Genomic DNA, 22,554 nt, shown 5'->3' with positions numbered 1-22,554 from the left:
TAATACTTTTCACACAAATGTGTGTTTTGTTCTCTTTTCCACTGCACCCCAGGGAAGGCCATACGAAGCACACTATTCTTTGACAAGATTTTGTTACAAGAAATTGTTCTAAATGTCCAAATCACTTTAGGCATACGCAAATAAAAGCAGCCAGAAGACACATGCCTTACAATAGGAGCTGCAGATTAAAGTTTGCAATTTCTTTGTTGCTATGAGACCTTCGTTCCAGTAACAAACTGTGGAGGTTTGTAATGAAAACAAGATATAAATGAAATGTGAATTGAAACATAAGGGTATAAAAACATTGGAAAAAAGGATAAGAAGGCATAAAAGAATGACAAGTGTTGACAACATCCAGATACTAACATCACAGTTTATTCTAAAGAAACCTAGCCTAGGTAAAAAAATACTAAGAAAACATGGAAAAACAAAAAACCCCAAACAAACTGCAAGGGAAGAAAAAAAGACAGTGAATAAATCAGCAGCATTTCTTCATGACTCTTGAAGGTGGGACAGTTTGAAGGAAATAAAAATTACAACTACTGTCAACTTTTTTAGGGTGAAATAGTCACATCCAGGCCTCGGCATCAGGAACAATCCAAAAGCAATGGAAAAGATATGCTGGGTGTTTGCTAGTGTCACTCCCAGTTCCTACCTAGACAATGTGGGCACATACTGCAGCACTCTCTAATACATGAGCAAAAGAGAACGTGTGGATGAACGAGAATGAAAAAAATCAGTTTTGTTTAATACAAAATCCCCTTTCCCTCTCTACAGCTTTGCACAATTTCCTGCGATACTGTACTAAACGCAGTCCAGACAGACTCTGACTTTCTCAATGCCTACAGCCTTGCAGTAGGGAGTTATTTGTCTGCAAAACAGCTGTCATTTATTATTTGGGTTTTTTCCCTCGGTGGTAATGATTATTTAGCTATACTGTGTATTTCTACATAAGACAACTTCAGATCTATGCAGAACCGTGCCACTCTATGGTAGAATCTGGTAACTGGGACATGAGAAGTACTAATGTAACCTTCCTCCTGGGCTAGTCCCTCCTGTTTGCCACAGAAGTGCTGATACCTGCAATAGACTCACCAATATATCCATACCCTGCAACAAGTGAAGGGCACAATGTCTGAAGTAGCAGTTTTAGAGAGCTATGTGGCGAGAGTGCGGTTTAAAGGCAAACTATTTTTTAAAAGTAATTGTTCACAAGAGTTTTGAAATGCTCACCTGTACATGTTTCTACACAGGTAAATTATCTTTGTGTCCTGTTTCATAACATCAGAAAGTCCCAAGCAAGAAAATATCCTTAAAGTCATCCTTAGACAAGACCTCAGCCTTCCCAATTTTTTGATCTTGTTCAAGATACAGACATACACACAACTTCTAAATATCAGTGTAACTTGAAGCATTTCAGTTTAAAGTAAGTCAATGGAACTATGCATTCGTCCAGAATACATGACAACCTTACACGATCTGTAACTTCAATTTGTTTTCAACCTTTAAAAATGTATCAATTGATCTTTGTATTATTTGCTAATAGGTTTTGGAGCTTAAATTTCTTTGCCCTTTAATTTGAATTTATTTTGTTTGAATTAAATGTTAAGAAGGATTAATTTCAGTGCAGAAGATATATATTTCTTTGCTTCAGTACATCTTCTGTGTACTACTAAAAGAATATTGACAAATCACAATTCCAGAACAGGTAAACTAGGGGCAAGGAAACATACAAAACAAATTTTGATAAAAGTACTTACCCATTATAATAAAAAAAATTTTTTTGGATCAAAACAAAAAAGAGTAATAAAGGCATTAAGCTCTGAACCAATTGAAATAGGTTTAGACCTCTTTTTGTCCCAAATGAGCATCTGTTTGGTGATTCTAATTGCTTTTGATAATACCTCATGATGGTTCTTGTCATGAAAGGTATTTAATGAAGAAGGTAAATAAAACTATGCAATTCTTATTCCATGGAAAGATGGACAAAAACGGAAAAATATTCAATATATGTATACTGTGCTACAGTCCCAAAATACTTCTGCTATATCATTAGGAAAATTACTTCTCAATATTTCTCTTTATCAGCCCAAACACTGCTTTAAGAAAACTCCTCTAATTAAATTTATGATGTGCTTCAGTGTTGCTGAATTGAGAACATTATGGAATGTGTAAACACTGTTTAATATAACAAAAGAAAATCTTGCCACTTTCCAAAGCTATCCATTGAAAGACTCCCTGCTTGACTAAACGGCAATTAAAGAAATAGTAAATCTTAATATTAAATACAAATAGAACAGAGGGCTCATTAAAAATACAGGAAAAATCCCTCAAGATTATGTGTCAAGTATTTTTTCATAAGAAATCCTGAAGATTAAAGAATAAAAGAGTTATTCACAACAGACATGTTGAACCTAGCAGCATACCCTTAGAAAATCAAACAGTATCAACCCACACAAAGCACAGTTCTACACAATCGATGTGATAGTCTGTCTCAGGAGGTCTGAGACCTCGGTGCTGTGCTGGGAGCTCAGGAGTACAGGGAAAGATGGGAACCAAAAATGCAATACACTGAGTGCCTGACAGTTCTGCAGGAGTGTGGACTTCATTTCCACATTTTTAATATTGCTTTTTTTCTGCAGTAATACACATTCCATCTGTTTAAAAGCTTTTAAAAGTCATGAAACCAATTAAGTCTCCAGCTGCATATGAAAGTTTATGTTGCCATGTTTTGCACGTTGCATAAATACACAATCCACAAGTATGTATTTTTTCAATCTACTACATTTTCCAGAGACTTAACATACTTTTTGTTTTGTCAGGGCATATACCTATGAAGTTATTACTACAGATAACCATCAGCACAAGTTGCTTCTCAATTGCTTCCAGCAATGAAATTACTGAAAATAAAATGTAAGAGGGAAGAGTATAGCCACTTCTCACTCTTCAGCCTTGCATTTCACCAGGCATGTAAATGTAGCTATTCTTTTATTTATTCGTTCACCCAGTATATGGAAGCCCAAGGAGGGAAATTTGCTGGATTTGTAATTCAAGTAATTTATGTTTCAATGTTAATCTCTGAACAGGTGTAGAGACCTAGGAGCCAGCCAATATAAGACTAGCATTCTAAACTAGCCTCAAACTGTAAAAGTCATAAAAGCAGTAGTTACTTCTTAAGCTGATATCAAAATGTCTCTAAACTTATGCTATATGAAACAGTACTTTCATAATATTGACTTTATTATTTAAAAAAACCCCAAACCTTACAGAATAACACAGAAGGAATGAGCAAACATTCATACAGTCTATATCAGCGTCTGACTACTGAAATATTTTAAAAGAGAAGCAATCACATCATTCCTCCTTTCTGCACATGTGTTTTTAGGTACAAAAAACTTTCTGATGATTGTAGGTATTGCTGTTCAGCAGTGAGTAAGGATGTCAAGGAATTACTGCAAAACCAGAGACAAAATTTAATGCTTTTCTTAGTTCTAAAAGTGAGTAGTTTTATGGTCACCTTCTACTGTAGTGAATACCTTTAGATCATTTCCTTGCCTAAAGGCATAGGTCCCATGAAATTGTGAACATTCTATTTAACACTATAAATGTCTTCCTTTTGGCAGTGTATCTGATAGATTGTTATTCAGAGAAGGGAGCAGGCATCACTCTTACATACTCTGTCATATTCCTCACTCCTGTAATCACTTTTGTGTCACACAATATCATAAAAAGTGCACGAGGGAAGAAAAGGTTCAAAGATACATGGTCAATGTTAGCTACTTCTTATGAAACTCAAGAAGAAAATGCTCAAATTTTTAAAAACCCCTCAAATCTTCTTTGATATTTTACTGAAAATATCTATCTGTAAACTCTGTCTTTTCAAACAAACCAGAGGTTCACATACCTGTAACTGCTGATGATACCTGAACTGTCTTCTATTCGGTCAAGTAACCAACATCAGATCAACGTCATACACAAACCATCGGGGAAGGCAGTATAAAAAAGGCCTAGAAGAAACTTTACCCTTTTGATATATGCTCTCAAGTCCAGTTTACTACACTGTCAGAAAAAAACCACTAGTCTTTGCTAAGTACCACCAAGATAGCCTGAACCTTGGCTGGTGTACAACAAATAGACGTAAAAATACACTTTCCTCCCCTTGTTTCTCATTCTGTGCTGTGTAAATTGGATAAACTAAGGAAACTCAGGCAGATTTCTGATTTCTAGTTCATAATAAGCTAGAAAAGAACATGAGAGCCTATTGGTATTTTCTCAATTGTCCACACATTCATTTAGGATTGATAGGCAAAGCCATTTATGAATATATTTTATAGCCATTTAAGGTGTGGCTTTAATTTTTTTAAATTATCACTAAACTTAAATCCCATTTCAACTATATCATCAGAATTATGCCCATGAAAGTGAGAAAACTTCAATGCTATTGTGGCACACCCCTGTGATAATTCATTTGCTTTCAAAACTCAAAAATTTAGTAGATATTCAGTGGATCTGGGGGCAGATTGAAGGAGACTCAGCTCAGAACAGCTGTGGAATCAAATATTTCTTCTGGGATGTTCTGGGAAAGAGTGAGCTGGACTCTGTGCAGAGACATTTTCAGGTTCCCACATCCCAGAAGAACTACAGGCAGTCGTTTTCCAAGCCATGGAAATACCTCTGTGACAAAAACCAAACAAATCTAAAACATCACTGTTCACATATGGAACAGGCACTTCTTTTAAAGTTGCATAAGTAAAAAACATCAGAACTACACTGGCTAACTACTGTGAGGAAGGTTATAGAGCAATTCTTGAATATTTAAGTCCTAAACAACTTTGTGATGGACTTGTGAATGCATTACATACACAAGATTGCTCCACTTTTTTCTGTGAGCAAACAGTATTTTGATTAACTCTGTTTACTGGAAATATCTTCCTCAAAATAATGGCATTTCCCCCACGCACCCCACCAAATACTATCAAGAACTTAAAGTCAGGTACTGAGCATGGTAAGCATCAGCAAATACCATTTATTTGGTGACTGCCTCTCTGCATGGCTTGGCTTCGCTAAGCAAACACTAAGACCTAAACAGCTGTTAAGATCAAAGGGAGAAAGTTATTACCCAAATATCAAATATTTGCAGTAGAGTTGGGTTTGTGGTAAAAAACTACGTAAATAAAACAATCAGATTCCTATAACTACCTACATTTTAAACAAGTAAATTCTTCTGTCTCCTCTATGTTTGGAATTCATCTGGAACTTATTATAACACTTGTAGATGAGAAGTTAACCTTAGGCTCTGCTCTGTCATTAGCACGATTTCCTTTAAAGAAGCTCTCCATTCAAGAACATTTTTCTCCTTCTTGAGATTCCAATCAAAATCAAACCTCTTCTCTGTGGATTTCTTGTGATTCTTAAACTTGATGCTTGATCATGATATCACTGATGTAAACATTATTCCCAAGGGCAGCTGACTTCCCTAAATTGAGAAATGCAGCTTCCCCTGGGCACGGCTAAGTGGATCCCCTCCTAGGCAAACAAGGGATAAATGCAGCTCTCATGCCTCAGTGGTGAAGGAGGAATAAAGTTAACTCACTTTAAAGGGAAAAGATTTATGCATAGTATTAAATCAGCATTTAAACTGAATGAGGTAGGTCCTTAAGTCTGTTTCAATGTTAAAAGAATTACATGAATTTTTCACTGGAAGCAGTACAATAATGCATGTGATTAATTGCTAATTTTCTATTAAGAAAATAATTTCTGTTAAGATTTGGCAGAAAAATATTCAAGGTTATACAGTGGATTTGAAGTTCCTTAGCATAGATTTTAGGAATGCTTCAATGTATTTATTACTTATGTTGCTCACTTCAATCATTTACATACCAAAACTAATACAAATCTCTAAAAAGCATAATCATTACACTCAGACAACATTTCTTCACCATAAAAAAGACCCGCACAAAATTAAAGCAATCTTTCCTGTTAGAAAGAGAAGACCCTGTGAAAAACTCAATACCTAATCTCAGATCTAAACATTGAGGATGGAATCAGAAAAATCTGCAAGAATGAACAGATAAACATGCCACCAATAACAGCATACTTTATATACATTTCTACAGAAATTTCCCCATCCCTTCCACTTGCAAATTCACAGAATCCCTGCTGTTGAACATCCCAGGGACGGCAATTCACAAACACTGTCAAAAGTGTGGACTTCAACAGAAATGCCTTTATGGGACTCAAGGAGAAAAACTGATATTCCAAGAGAGATCAAATGTTATAGACTAAGCCTTGCTAATAAACTGCCAATAAGTAAGCTGAGCTCAAAGATTAGTTGAAATATCTTCTGATGTGAAGAAACCAAAAAAGTGCTAACCTATCAAATTTAAATGTCTGTAAGTACTGTATACTCATTTAATTTGGCAATAGACAAAAGCAGCATAAAAATGTAGAAGAAATATGAGCATCTCTCTAATATCTGCTTTCTGACTGAACCCCTTTGCCCATCTCAAAATGCCCCTGGCTAAGAAGGTCTGCCATTCATAATAAAAGCTTTTCAGGATGAGTATCTTTTGTCAACTCTTCACTTGGGCTTGGTCTTGGTGAAAACATCAACTTCGGCTTGTGTGAAGGATGGAGGGAGTGAACTTTTAAAATTATTATTACATTTTTGAGATGAATAGCATTCAGGGGCTAACCTCTTGTGTTTTTTCAGACCTTCTCTTCTTTTCAACTATAACACTTGCAATCTAAATGGGTCTAAGTGACTAAAAGACACATATGTTAGAGAAAGAATTTTAATTCTTGGTTGACTTTAATTAAGTTCATATAAGAAAAACATTAAAAAGACACAGTTTCACTTCTTTGTCTCAGAATTTAACATATTCACTGTGCCTTTATTCAGTTGAGAATATCAAAACCAATTTGTTGCATAATAATTATTTGAACAGAAAGCCTTTGATATGGAAAGCATTTAAGTGTAGCAGGATTATGGGACAGGAAATACACATACTAATCATGAATCTTTACAAGACCTACTGTTTTAGTTCTGTAAGAGTCACTTAAAGCAAAGGTTTAGGAATATAAATATGTGTCTAAAACTCATCATAAATCATTTTCATGAGACATTCTTAGGGATACAAAATTGCAACAGATTATTGTCATCACATCCAGATCCCACTTTTATCCACATTCTTAAAAAAATGAAAGAAAATCAAGGTTAAAAAAAAATCTGTTTATGTATTCATTCCCCTTGTCAAGGAAAAAGATTTCTATCTTTCATTTCCACAATTCATTGGAAGAACAGAGGTACTGTTCAAATTTTCTTAACAGGAAAGCTATAGTACCATTCAGTTTTATTCAGACATTTGATGTGATATAACCACGATTATTGATGATTAAAAAAAACCTTGCCTATCTATTGTCCACACTAAAACACTTGAAGTTATTGATTTGTTTTAAAATGCGAACAGAAGACAAAGATACATTTAAGATTCAAATTAGTGGCATGATGGGTTATTAACTGTACAAGTTTATAATGATACCTGGTCTCTGAATGGAACAGGAAACTAGTTTTCTAGGAATTTTCTGTACAAGGAAAGCAATAAGAAATGTGCATGCAATTTTCTTTTCTTGTCTGCTAGAAACAACAGTGGAAAAATAGAACAGAAATGCCTTGGGAATCTCTTTGCTGCTGCTGCTGCCTACACAATACTACTTCAACCACGCAGAAAAGTACTCTGTGGGAAAGTGACTTTTCACGTTTTTAACAGCAACATTTCTCATTTGCTCTGCTCATCTAAGGGCAACCACACAACACACTTGCTTCATTTCTCTGAAAGTGGTGACTTGAGCTCGAACAATTCTGTCACTAATTCTGCTGTCATTCCTTCAAGTAGCAGTATTTCCATGACACAAATGCAGAACAACCCTGTTCTTGTATCACGCATTTTCTCAAAGTATAGACAAAGAAAAAGGCTGTAGTGCATTGTGTGTCCTTGTCATTGATCTTTGCCTGGAATGTTAACTTGTAGAGGAATCAAAGGCCCTATAGACAGCCAATCCCCAAAAATGCCTAACTAATGGGTCACAGGTACACGTGACCTATTTACATGCTTGTGGCATTTAAAAACATGGTAAGACAGTTTAAATAAATAACTTTTCCATTAGAACAGCCATGCTTTCATATAAAATAATATGAACGCTTTACACATTTCTTTCTCTGAAACAATGCAAACGCTCCCCCTTCCCTTCTCTGCTCCTAACTCTCTTCATCCATACATCTATCCAATGCAATCTCTGACCAGCACTAACTTTTGGGCTGAACCAAGACTGCAGATGTCAGGATGATTAAATTACCTAGCCCAGACTCCAGAGCCCAGCCCAAATTGTTCTGCTGAATTTGTTCACCAGCATGTATGAGACAGATTCTTTCGGAAAAATTCCTTTGAATTACATGAGCCACAGAAAAAGTCTCAGTTTCAGAGTAGTTTCTTACAAAGCATTATAATCATTATATCCTAAACAATAGTGCTGATTCCTAGGACTAAAATTTTCCCATCAGCCTCTTTTAAAGTAGAATCCAACTGTCTAAATTTGTTATCAAGTGTTTCCTGTAGAGAATATACCCTTTGAGCTTCATTTCCTCTGGCAATCAGATTTGAATTTTTATGTGAACAAAAGCCAAGAAAAGAGCTCAAGGAGAGAAGAAACTAAAATACTACATGATAGTGGATCCTCAGGCTGTGCTTCTTACAGCATAAAAAGTTGCTTGCAATTACAGGTTTGAGTGATTTGTTTATTTTCCAACCATGTTAGCAAGCACTTAGGGTAAAGACAGTGATCAAAGCTTCAAAATAACTACAGAAAAAAAATCTAAAAGTACAAGAAACAGGACTCCTGTATTTGAGCTATAAATATTGCACAGGTGAAATTCCATTGTAAGGTCTCTCAAAGGTTCAGAAGCTGACAGAGTTAACAAATCACAATGGCTATGTAAGCTACATAATTTCTTTAACTGACTATTACTTTTTCTCAAGTATTCTATATGACAGGAGTAATTACACAGTCTAGTCTGTTAATACTGATGGTTTTTCTGCAACATATGCAGCAGATTTCCATCCATCTGATCCTGTCACAACTGAAAAAATTAAGTTTTGTCCATGCCTTGATATCAAAGGAACTGGGCAGGTTCAAAGCTTAAAAAAATGTATTTTTAACCCAATAGGCATTTAAAAAAATGACTGTTATTTTTGGGTTTAGGTTTCCAGCCTTTAACTAATATCTCCTATGTCCTAGAGCCTCACATCCATCCATTAACCATATAGATGATCTACAAGTCTCTAACACAGCTGAAAGACAGTACTAAGACACCTTTCATTTAGCACTATGGCTGCCTCAGGGGGAGCATCAGTATTTATATGATGACACTGGGCAGACAGAATTAGGCTGTAATACTACAGGAGTGGCTCTTTGCTTCATCTCTGTGTCTTCAGCTTTGAAAAATTGGACAGTTTGTTCTGTCATCTTCCCAAAGCCTACCATAAATCAGGATATGAATGAGAATGAACCAGCCAAGACTGCCCAGTTACGATGGAAACAGTGAAAAGACAAAAGGGAGGAAATGGCAGAAATGTTATTCTCTCCCTCTGTACAAGACATGCTTGCCTTCTCAGAAGACTCAAAAATGTTTGGCGCCTCGTGTGTATTCTTTGAACAGTCAGTGGGGTTTTTTTTAGTTCTATTTGCCACCCAGAAGTTTGTGGCTTTTCTTTTGATGCATGTTCTTTGTTACGACAATACATTGTTAGCACAACTACAGCTATGCTGTCCTTAAATCTTAACGAAGTTCTACCAACTTGTTTGGGTTAGTGCTCCTAATGTTCCCCTTTCTACAAAAATGCTAAGGAGCAGGTCTTGTGTCCTACCAACAGAGCTGATGTCTAACCCACATAGAACAAGACACATTAAACCATAATATTTGAGAAAATTCTGCAAAGTTTTTTTTCAGGTTTGTTCAAGTGCCAGAGTTGATGAGGTTGGGATTAATTTTAGTAAATTTAGAATTTGTTTCCTTTCACACAATCACAGAATCACTAGGTTGGAAGAGGCCTTCAAGGCATTGAATCCAACTCACCCCTTATACCTCAACTAAACCGTGGCACAGAGTGCCACATCCACTCTTTTTTAAACACATGCAGGGATGGTGACTCTACAACCTCCCTGGGCAGACCATTCCAGTACTTTATCAACCTTTCTGTGAAAAACTTTTTCCTAGTATCCAACATAAAGTTCACTTCATGCATATTAAGACTGTGTTCTCTCAGTTGCTGCCTGGTCAAAGAGATCAAGACTCACCTGACTACAGCCACCCTTCAGGGAGTTGTAGAGAGTGATAAGGTCACTCTGAGTCTCCTTTTCTCCAGGCTAAACACCCCCAGCTCCCTCAGCCATTCCTCACAGGGTTTGTGTTCCCAGCCCCTCTCCAGCCTCGTTGCCTCCTCTGGACACACTCAAATGCCTCAGTGTCCTTCCTAAATTGAGGGGCCCAGAGCTGGACACAGCACTCGAGGTGTGGCCTCACCAGTGCTGAGTACAGGGGAAGAATGACCTCCCTGCTCCTGCTGGCCACACCATCCCTGATCCAGGCCAGGATGCCCTTGGCCTTCTTGGCCACCAGGGCACTCTGCTGGCTCATGTTCACTGCTGTCACCAGAACCCCCAGGTCCCTTTCTGCCTGGGCACTGTCCGGCCACACCGTGCCCAGCCTGTAACTTTGCAGGAAGTTATTGTGGCCAAAATGCAGGACTTGGCACTTGGACTTATTAAATGTCATCTTCAGCCCATCCATCCAACCATTCTGGTTTCAATCATTTCTTCTGCATGAACTGAAAAGACAGATGGAATATTTGTATGGTAGCACACAAACTGGAACTATCTGAAAACAAAAAACAACCAAAATACTCTGCATGATAGCCAAAATATATGATATACAGAAAAAGGAGCAGTGATGCTAAATATAATCACATGAATACACTAATGCTAACAGTTGATTCATATTGCCATTCTCCAAGAAGGGAAGAGGACTACGCATAAGTTTTGTTAATTTTATTTGTTTCAGCTAAGGAAAGCCTGTATACAACCCTGCACATGGAACAACTCTTTCTTCCACTTCTGTGCAATGAGATGAAGTGGCTTTATTGGCAAGACAAGTATTTTAGTATTTTAAATAGCAAAATTTGAACTATAATATCTAGCATAAACACCTCACAAACTTACAAAATACAAATATATGCCCAGTGTTTTATATGACTTACACAATAACAAAACCAAATGCACACAGCGTTGCTATGGAGTTGAATAAATCTCTATCTAATAAAATGACACGATAGCCTAAACTCTTGAAAAGCTTTCCCCAGAGGTTCTTGCAGGTTACTAGATGCTCTTGAAAGTTACAGAAGGCTGCAGGAAATGGCGTGGGTAGAAAGGACAAACAAACAAACAAAAAGTCCACAAAAATATTCCTACCAAACCCCACGCTTCTCTTGGGCTAATCTTATACTACAAAATCTTTAAAGTCTCTGCAGTGAACTGCCAGTTTTCTGGCATTTAGTTTTATGCTGTCATCATCCTTTTTTCCAATATATTTTCTATATGCAATATATATGGATAAGCTAGATGCAATATATATGCAAGATGAGCTAGAAAACAGAAGTCACAGTGGGAAATTCATTACCTCCTGTATAATCTTGTTGGGAAAAAAAGAAATCTATGTTTGCATACTCTTACCTATAGTTTATGGCATAAGAAATCTGAAAAATGCAGTAAATAATTTAAACAAGCATTTAACAGAAAAGCTGTATTTCATGTACATACCAGTACAGAAGAAGCCAACATTTCTCAGTAGTTGACAGCACAATATCATATTTGAAAAGGTATTTTGCACTATTAAAGCCAGAAAGATGTGGACATTCTTCCTTTAAAATAATTTAATGCATAGATATATTATCTAGTGTAGATGGCTATTTGCATAATTTTAGTATAATGCTGATGCAGCCTTGATAGACTGTTTTCACTAATGTGACTTAATTTGCTTTTTGTAACAAACCATTTTCTACTTACATTGTCTTCACCATAAAAACAAGCAGAAAAAAGCCCCCATTTTTTTTTCTAAATTAAAAGCATCCAGAAGAGAATAAGGCTACATCTACACTAGCAAACAGCTCATTGTTAAAGACTATCCAAGAGCCTTTCAGAGTGATTGAACAGTCATCCACAGAGTGGCAGGGTTAGCAAGGTTCCTGACACATTTTAGATGGTGCCAGCCAGCATGTCACCCAGGCAGAGTCAAGGGGCAGGCACACCCAGGCATGTCTGTGACTTCCATCCCTGTTTTGGGGACTGAGAAAACTTACTAGCTATAGATAAGCTATGGCCTTCAGGCATGAGGAATTTTACCAGCAATATTTGACCTTGTGGACCTCCAAGAGCACTAAATGGGGCATGGTTTTGCATGGTTTTGCATATCTGGAAACACATTCTCTTCCTAACTGCTGCTAATTCCCAGTCCAATTTCCTCCAGTCTTCTGATCTGCCAGGCAACTGATAGCTGGACCCTTTTACCCTTCTCGATTGCAGAACAGTTTCTGTTCCATGATTCTTTTAAATAGATTTCTATCTGTAGAAATAGCATGTAAATATATACTTAGTCAAAAGAGCCTACTTTAATAGAAATTCTTGCCCTCACTCTGAAAGAACAGTAATTTAGTTTGAAAATGTGACTAAAAATGGGTTTACACAATAGCCGAATCTTTAAAAGAGCATAAACAGCTCTTGAATGATTTCCCCAAACAACATACATTAAGTTCTCCATTTGACATTGCAAAAATTTTTTTAGTGTAAGATCTATATTACAAACTAAAATGGTCAAAGCTTAAATTTGAAAGTTACCTCAAAAATCTATTTAAGAAGAAAAAAAGAAAAGAAGTCCCACAAATTTAGATGTATTTATTCTAAACAATTTCAGTTCAATTTTAGGAAAACAGAAGTAAAAAGAAAAGGGATAATTTCAAAGATACAACTGCATGACCAAAAGCATTGCCTTGTAATGGGATACCAGAAAAATAAAAAAGGACACCCTTTTTAAACAAAAACAATTTTCTAGGTGCATTGCCTTAGTCACAGAATTTCAAATGCACCATGTTGAGTCCCCAAAGCTGTGAATACCTGGGTCTCAAGCTGACCCTGACTCACAGGTGTGTGGTGGCAGAGCCAGGCACACAAACACTGATCTGTCTCACTCCACTTCCCGGCTAGGATGTACAGCTTGCAGAGGTAAGTGAGCCAACAGCACAAATTTGGTCTCACAAATGTTGTGTTTGTGCAAACATAACAAGTCTATTGTAACATTTATTATATACCTCTTTTTTCAGACTCCAAAATTCTCCCATAGATGGCATAAGCAATTAATCAGCCAGAGTTCACCAAACACTGCCCTGTGCCTACCCCTGCCTTCACAGTTTCCTTACTGATATTCTTTCTGTACAGACATTATCTCATTTAATTGCAGCAAGCTCACAAACTGGAAACAAACTTTCCATCATACAGCTTACATATTAATGAATATGAAGTAGAGAGGTAGGAAGACCTTGGATAAGTACACAGAATAAAGTAATCCCATTGGGGCAATTAGCAGTCAAAATGAGAATTACAATTTTCTATAAAACACACACTTCATTCTAATGTTCAGGCCTGCAAATTATAAAAAAATGCACCTTTAAATTTCAGCGAGAAGTTATAGCTGGATATCAGGCGTGGTTTTGGCTCGCCTGCATCTCATGTTTACAGTTTCAACTTCTCATTTAACCACTATCAAGCTATGATCCAGTCTTGAGGAAATAAACTTCACCACTTAACCAGGCCCTACCATAGAAAAGACGGTCCAGCCCTTACAACGATAAGTAGTCTGCCCAGTCACTTTTTTGAAATCCATAATAGGATGCGCTCAACAAAACCTTGGAAACACAGACATTTATACACAAAGTAGAAAACCTGCTTTCCTGAGCACACAGAGATCTTTACTCAGCTCCTAGAAGAGTGGGTATGCAACTGCATTCCTACAGACACAAGTATCTATCTCATGTGCTCAATATTTTATCCATCCTGACACACCAAATGCTTAACTAGCACCGAACTCAGAGACAGGAGCACAGGACAGTACAGCCCAGGTGCAATATGCTCTACACTCAAGATTACCATCTGCAAAAGAAGCTAAGCCCTAAAGATCTCCTGTGTGCTGCTCCCCCTGGTAATTCTGGTATATTTCAGACAAAAGGCACAGAAGCCACAACTACTCTCAGTCACAGGCCCAATAGTGATAGTGGTGCCCTTTTGCAGCAATTTAACAATTAAAGCACCTTTTTCTCCAAGGACCGTACGAAGCAAGCAGCACATGTTTCACTTATATCAAAAGAACACCCTCAACAGAAATTAATTCCAAAGAAGCAGACCCTCCCTCCAAACTAAATTGGTTTAGATCCCTGCAATGACTGTTACCAAGAACAGGACGTGGGTTGTGCCTTTACCTTTCTGAAAGCTGGGAGACCAAAAACAATGAGTGTAATTTTTCCAGAGGGTGTTTCCCTTGTTCTTGAAGAACATTAGCAGAGAGAACAGAAATTAATGGACAATAAGATACTACTGAACACCAATGTTTTAATATAATTGAAGTTCTCATACATCTATGGACCTGAACGAGGTTGTAACTGAGATTACCGACAGGCACCCTAAAACATCATGGTCTAAAACTGGACAGGCAGCAAGTCCATCCTAATGCTGCAAAAAACTATCTGACCTTCCCTAGAGGCATGAAAAATAAGCAAAAAAATGAACACAGAGCAAATCTTGTTGCTACAATGTGCCATCTCCTAGGTAACCCGCACTCTTTATTCTGATCACCCAATCACAGGAGCTTTCTCAAAACCAAACTAGAAACAGGCCTTCAAGGTGCTTCTGCTCATGGCAGGAAGTTGGAACTAAACAATCTTTAAGATCCCTTCCAATCCAAACCATTTCATAATTCATTCAAAGCATGTTCCAAGATGCTAGTTAAAATATGCAAAACTAACTCAGTATCTGACATATATGACGTTTTACAATCTCTAAAATTAAAAAAATAAAAAGTGATGTGAGGAAATAGTGTTACTTTAAATACAACTGTAAATATTATGTTACTGTATTTGGGTTATTTGATTTTAAGAGCTTTCAACCTTGCAGTTTTTACCACTTTAATTTGTGGGTGCTGTTTTGGGGTAGTTGGTTAAGGTTTTGTTTGTTTGTTTGTTTTGCTTTTAGCAGGTTTCTCAGCACTAAAAAAATGTTTAAAAGAATTCTCACAGAACACAAATGCTCCAACAAAACCTGTAAATTACAAGAATTAATTCATCACAACAAATCCTTATTGACAGGTTAGTGATCCTGCAAGCAATGCACTACTGCTACCAGTATTTAAGAATAAGCTTCCAGAAATCAATTTGTTTGTGGGTGCCACCATTAACACACATGAAAGGCATAGTACCTTAAATAGGTATCTCCACAGCAAATTTTATTACTTTTCCCCATTTACAAACTCAAATTCACGTGAGCTAATATTTTTGCTTGTAAAAAACGAGATATGCACAACTACAGCTCCTTGCTAATGGCACTGTAACAGTGGTGTTTGGTGAAAAGTTACTGCTTAGTAATTACTCTATAAGCACTAAAAATATCCATTTCTTCTGTGCAGCAGATAATTATAAAACAGACTGATGCAACCTGAAGAATTCTGTGCCATTTCTGATGTTGCAATGGTGAGGCAGCAGGAGAGTGAAGAAGGTTTATGCATCAAATGGAAAAAACTGACTTTTTACTAGAACATTCTTCCCTCATTTCCTGGCAGGAGTTTACCCATCTGTAGCTTCTAAGAACAATTCATAACCACAGTTAGTTTGCCCACATACATTTAAGTGCCACAGTGGAAAAACTCAGACCTTTCATTTTGGAATGCCCCAAACATTTACTGAAGAGCTGCCATGGTGTACCGTACAACTGAACAGCAGATGTAAGTATCATGAAACACAGTATTTCACAAATATTTGAAACAGAAATATAGCAATCCTTCCTGTCAAAAATTGTGGATAACAAGTTCTTAAAAAGTTCTTGGGGTTTTTAAGGCATATGTTTCTAACCATTTATTGTGCTAAAGCAAGGGAGATACTTAATTTCCTCAGCATCCTCCCAGCAAACAGGCCAAAACACTGAGTATTTCCAATGACAATTGCAAGACCTTCACCGAAGAACTTTTATGTATTTATCCAATCAATTATTTATGCATTAAGATTGATGTCCCAAATGGGGGCAGGTGTCTAAAACATAGAGCATTGTTAACGTCAGCAGGGTATTTGTATATTTAAAGCTGAATATTCTAAGTACCTTTCTGAGTCAGGCCATTAAGGCAGAAAATAGAATCCAGAAAACATTTGTTATTACAATTTAAGCCTTCTAGACTCAAAACCACATAAATTTTTCTTAAACTTGACTTCTCTGAGCTAGAAACACATACTGTAAACTGAATATAACTCTCTAGGCCTTGCCCCAGATAGCTATACTGTGAGAATTCAGGTATTTCTGACAGCAGCTATTTGATAATTACCATCCCATTAACATGAACCATGACAGACAGAGCCCACAACATGTTGCAGCAGTTCCAATATGAGTTACCTTGCAGGCCCTGGTGAGAGCAGCTCACAGGCAATGCCTTTTGACTGCATTATCTCACACCACCACATCCTATAAACAGTGCATGCTTATTTTAAATTCAGTTCTGATTTGTAAAAAAATCAGCTAATTTCATAAGGTGCATGCACAAAAGCAGACAACACAAATTCAGGTTTACAAACTGGTGCTAAATCAGTTACAGGCACAATTTCTTAGAAATAGTTAGACCAAGAGCACAGTAGACAATTATTAATAAAAACCTAATACCTTCACATTTTAGAATGCCAGAGCAGAACATTAAGCATGAAAACTATAGGTGGGAAACAGATTTAATGCCAAGGTAAATTTTACGGCAGCTTTTAGATCTAACAGAATGTCTCACATAATTGACACAGTTATTAAACATTCAGCAACAGTACTTGCCACATGTGAATGAAGAAATTGCATTCTTGCATTGTAAATGCTGCCTGACATTTGAGGAGAGACTCCTTTGTAACTATGCTGCAGCCTAACAAAATCACCTTCATCTGATTAGATTGCTGATAGATGATTGCAGAAACATGTTACATGCTTGAATGGAAATCCAAGGCTTCAATCATCAGCAATGAATTTGCAACAGCTGCAGATAGTAACATAATGTTTAAATGTCATGTGCAGTGAGCAACAAAAGATTCAGTCAAAGTGTTACTGAAATCCATTGAATTACAAAAAACTATCCCTGAACACGTTAGACACATTGACAGAGTACATGCGAAAATACATATCAAACAAGCTTCATTTGAAAGAAAATGTGACTCGGATTTGTGAAAGAAGTGACAGAGTAAATACAATGTTAGAGTTTGGATCTGACTCTACTGGGTCTTCTTGTGTTTCTTTCTCTGGTTTTCATATAATTCTGGTTTGTTCATAGTTTTCAATTACTGCTTTCCAATTTGTTCAGGTCCCCAAATACCCGTTTCCTACAACTCGAATAGGCAAATACATGAATGCTATAACGGCCTCCAAATAAAAGGTGAAAACGACTTGGTCAACATCCAGCAAAAAAGAATAACTGTAACACTGCTCTCACTGCTAGGCTCAAGATCATATAATGGCAACAACGCACCCCAGTGAGAGTCTCTCACACCTCCTTCTCATGGCAGCTGAATACAACACACTGAATTTGGATTCCACTTGCCTATTGTGTTCATGCCAGGTGTAGCTATGACTTGGGATGGACGAATGGATGTAAATTGAAAAAAATTACACGGATTATGAGAAATATATTGGTCATATTTATCCTTTCTATCTCAGTCTGATGATAACCATCTTCCACAAGAGAACTGCTGGTTACACACATTTCACCACATGAAATCATATAGCAGTCCACTCAACCTAACCTCCCGTCTTTAGTAGGAAGTTAACAGTAGATGCCTAGAATTTGTGCTAAAAACAATAAAACTTTGAAAATAGTATTTGTCAAATTCCTAATCTGCAGCATTTTTTTTTGTTCAGAGATTTCCTAAACCAAAAGGAATCTTTCCACATTTAATAGTTCTCAATGGATTTTTCTTCCATTAGTTTGTCACTCTCCGAACACATTGTAACTTCCACAATATATCATAGTAAAGAGTGCTGAAGGTTAATTAGGTAACGGGCAAAGAGAAATCTCCCTGTGGTTTATTTGAACAACACAATAACAGGAAAAGGACACTGCATCAGGCTGAAATAGGATGTTATAATCATATAATATTAAATTTTTATGACAGCCAACACAGCATGAGTACAGAATAAATTCCTTGCTGCAGCGCATCATCATCATGTTTTTCAGACATTTCTAGAAGTAAAATACCTTTAAAAACATGAAAGGTGAATTTACATTCAGTTTTGGTTTGCAAATACAAAATCTACCACTCAGCACAGTTAAAGGAATTATTATAAGAGTTGTGAATGATCCAGGATTTGGTCAGATGAACACAAGCTGTGCTCTGCTCACTTTCTATAATATCAGACCCTTGATACTGACAGTCTCAAGGAAGATATAAAAATGATAATTTATAAAAATTAACTTCTTTTTCAGTGAAACCAGGGCCATCAAAAATTTTGAAGGAAAGCTGTTGGCTTGTAAGTATAGTTATCAGTCCTTCCAAAGGTTTCACTGATTCTTACTACAGGACAAATTTTCAACTCACCTGAAACTGCCTCTCATCAAATGATGAAGCCTGTAAACTATCTGAAGAATTTTTCAAGAGCTCTATCACTGATGAAAATACAAAGTTCTGTTCAAAACAACTGCTTATTTTTAAAAGGCAGTTGTCAAGAGCAATGAGAACCTATCAGCTGAGCACAATCACATAAATTGCTCATATAAGACAGAATAAAACACTGAAAGCATGCCTAATGCTCATGTTTCCAAGGAAAGGTTTTTTGGAACTGAACTACAGATGCAAAAATAAAACAAGTAACAAAGATGGTGGTAGTGGTGGTGGTTTTTTTCTCTATTTGATAGTGTTAACAACTGAAGAAGAACATCCAAAAGAGTAAGGGATTTATTTGAAAAAAGCATTGTAATCTACAACATTTTTTGTTTGATCTTTTACAAAATAAAGGCATTTCCATACATGCAAATAAAAATGGTGGTATCAATCGAGGAAAGATGAGCTAAATTTCCTGAGACCATTCAGCACAGAGCAAAAGAAACTGAGTTCCTTTGGGTTTTCCAGAATATGTATAAAAATTTCAGCTCAGAAAAAGTATTAGCAGTTTTTAATTATTGGTGAGTTGTGAAAATTGATAAACAGGTCCAAAGAGCTGACTCACCTTAGTTTCAAGACTTCTATGATGAAAAAAAAAAAAAGAAAAAAATTACTAATATATATCATCAGCTGATCTAAATCATACCTATTATGTGTGCTAATAATGGGTTTTGATACAGACACAGTCTGTGGCCCATAAAAAACCAGCCAATATACTGTAGAAATATTGTGTTTACACTGATGAGGAGTGAATAAGTATTCAATTTTTTAAAAAAAGAGGACAGATCTTAATTATAAAAGCTTTAGCTTCTATTTCCAAGATAAATAATTTAGCTTTTTGTTCCTGTATAGAATTAATTCTATTTTATAATTCAGTTTTTCACCTATCATTGATTTTTCTGAACTGAGAAGTAGAATAACAGAATTTCTTTATAAAGGAAAAATTGATCTACTCCAGAATGAGGTTACTTTGAGAATACCTGTAAAAAATGATCTAATTATGGTTTCCTAAAGAAGAATCTGAAAAGAAATGGAGAGTTGACATAATTTTGAACAGCAATGGAAAGAACCTCAAAACATATTAAAAATGTTTAATAGCACTGTAAGTCAACTGCTGTGTGTCTTTCTTCATAATCAAGCATTTGAAGTAAATATTTTTAATCTCTAATTGCTATTAAGTATATCAATTTAAAGGCCTAACTGAAATCAGCAAAATACAAACACAGCACTTTCACAGGTCATTCCAAAGTCCCAAGGTGTTGTTTCCACTTCTGTTCACCTCTTCTGTACTCGAGTACACCAATGGCTAAAAAAACCCACCCACATTTAGAGAGGGTTTAAAATGTAGAGCCTAACAGGAATAGAGTCACACCATATCATCATTTAGGGCAACTTTATATGAGGCAATCTTGGCAATTATCAGCATGGAAACCTGCCACCAGCCCTACATACAATACATAGTTAATATAGTGCTTGATTAATAAAAGAGGGATCTGTAATTAATGCCAATCAATGAGGATTTATGGTAACCCGAATCTATCAAACCAACCTGACACTTTTATGATATTACAAACTTAGTGGAACATCCTAATAGCAATGTGGGAATCCACCTAGATTTATGTGTAGCATTTGATACGGCACTGACATTTTGATTAAGAAACTAGAATACTATGAGATCAACGTTAGAGACATTTAACTAATATGTTTCAAAATGTAATTTCCCACAGCAAATCATCCAATGTCTGTTTTTAAAGGTGACTTACAGTGATCATCCCCTAGCCCTATGCTATTCAAAATATTTCTCAATGATCTGGATGAAGGCATAATGTAATTACTCATAAATATTACAAATGGTCCAAAATCTGAGAGAGTGAGAATAATGAAACCCAAAAGTCACTGCCAAAGCCACATAAACAGCTCATCTGAGATCAAAAACAAGATATGGCTTTTTAAAACAGCAAGAGATGAAGTCACACCCATAGAAGTTAAGGCCATTCTGCCCAGTGAGGCAGCAACTTGAAATGACAGATTTTTGGTAGATGATCAGCCAAACTGGAAACCTCAGGATGACATTATAGTTAAATTGTCTAATCAAACAGCTGGATATCAACACATGTAAGCAGAGTGTACCACTCCTGTGTTTGCACCAGTGGCATCACAACTATAAGCTAAGCCACATTATTATTTCATTTGGTGAATGGATAGCTTTGTGAAGAGAAAAGGCTCAAAAATAAATTAATAAAAAAAAACCCCTCTGAAATAGTTTGTTTGCCTTTCTTGTATCACAAAACAGAAAACAAACTACAACAATGGGTCTGGTCTGCTTGTTACTTAATTTGCATTTAAGCTTTATTCCTTTTACTTGCCACAGCACTGGGCATAAAAAAATAAAACAGTCCTTAAATAGTAAAAGCAATTTTCAGAGAATCTGGCAAATATGAAAGATTCTCAAATTTGTATTACATGGTATTTGAATAAGTCTCCTCTTAAGAGAGTATCTCTCATTCTTGGAAAAGTATGAGGTACTCAATGACTATTTTTGACTCCACTGGTAATGCTCCAGCCACCCCATCCAAGTTGCAGAAGGAAAAGGTAAGGCTTGGCAGAGTGAAGAACTGTCTGCTGTGGGATCAGGTTTGAGACCACCTAAGGAACATGAAGTTGCACAAGTCCATGGGACCCGATGAGATGCAGCTGTGAGTCCTCAGGTGAATGAAGTTTCTAAGCCATTATTCATCTTATTTGAGAAGACATGGCAGCCCAGTGAAGCTCTCACTGACTGGACAAGAGTAAATGCAGCCCCTATTTTCAAAATAAGAGAAAAGAGAACTGCAGGCCAGTCAGTCACACCTTTGCACCCAGCAGGGTTAGGGACTGGATCCTCCTGGAAACTATGCTAAGGCACATGGAAAATAAGGTGATTGATCACAGTCAACATGCCTTCACTAAGGGAGAATTGTGCTGACAAATTTGGTGGCCTTCTGTGAAGAGGCCACAGTGGTGGCGGGTGAGGGAGGAATAACAGGTGTCAGCTATCAGATGTCAACAGGACCTGTGCAGAATATTTGATACACAATGTCCTTGTCTCTTAACTAGAGAGGTGTGGATTTGACACATGGACCACTTGGTGGATAAGGAATTGGCTGAATGGTTGCACTCAAAGAGTTGTGGTTGATGTCTCAATGCCCAAGTGGAGACCAGAGATAAGTGGCTTTCCTCAGGGTTGGCACTGGGACTAGCACTTAACCGTCTTTATTGTCAGCATGGACAGTGGGATTGAGCACACCTTTAGCAAGTTTGCTGGTGACAGCCCATTGTGTGATGCTGTTGACAGGCTGGAGGAAAGGGATGCCACCCAGAGGGGACAGGTCAGGCTTGAGAAAGGGGCCCATGCACACCTCATTAAGTTAAACAAGGCCAACTGCAAGATCCTACACTTCGCAATCCCAAGTACAAGCACAGACTGGGAGAAGAATGGATTGAGACCAGCCCTGATGAGAAGAACACAGGGGATGAGAAGGTAACCTGGCAGTGTGTACTCACAGCCCAGAAAGCCACCTCTGTCCTGGGC

General features: G+C 36.9%; 1 protein-coding gene across 2 annotated transcripts in view; it reads right to left on the bottom strand.

Annotated features, from left to right (window-relative positions):
* The window catches only part of PRKN (parkin RBR E3 ubiquitin protein ligase), a 685,495-nt gene that overhangs the window by 351,473 nt on the left and 311,468 nt on the right, over positions 1-22,554 (bottom strand). The gene's annotated exons all lie outside the window — the stretch shown is intronic.

This window comes from Prinia subflava, chromosome 2 (genome assembly GCF_021018805.1).
Source record: "Prinia subflava isolate CZ2003 ecotype Zambia chromosome 2, Cam_Psub_1.2, whole genome shotgun sequence".
NCBI classification, from domain to species: Eukaryota; Metazoa; Chordata; class Aves; order Passeriformes; family Cisticolidae; genus Prinia; species Prinia subflava.
Note: the sequence above shows the minus strand (reverse complement) of the source record. Positions and strands in the feature narration are given on the sequence as shown.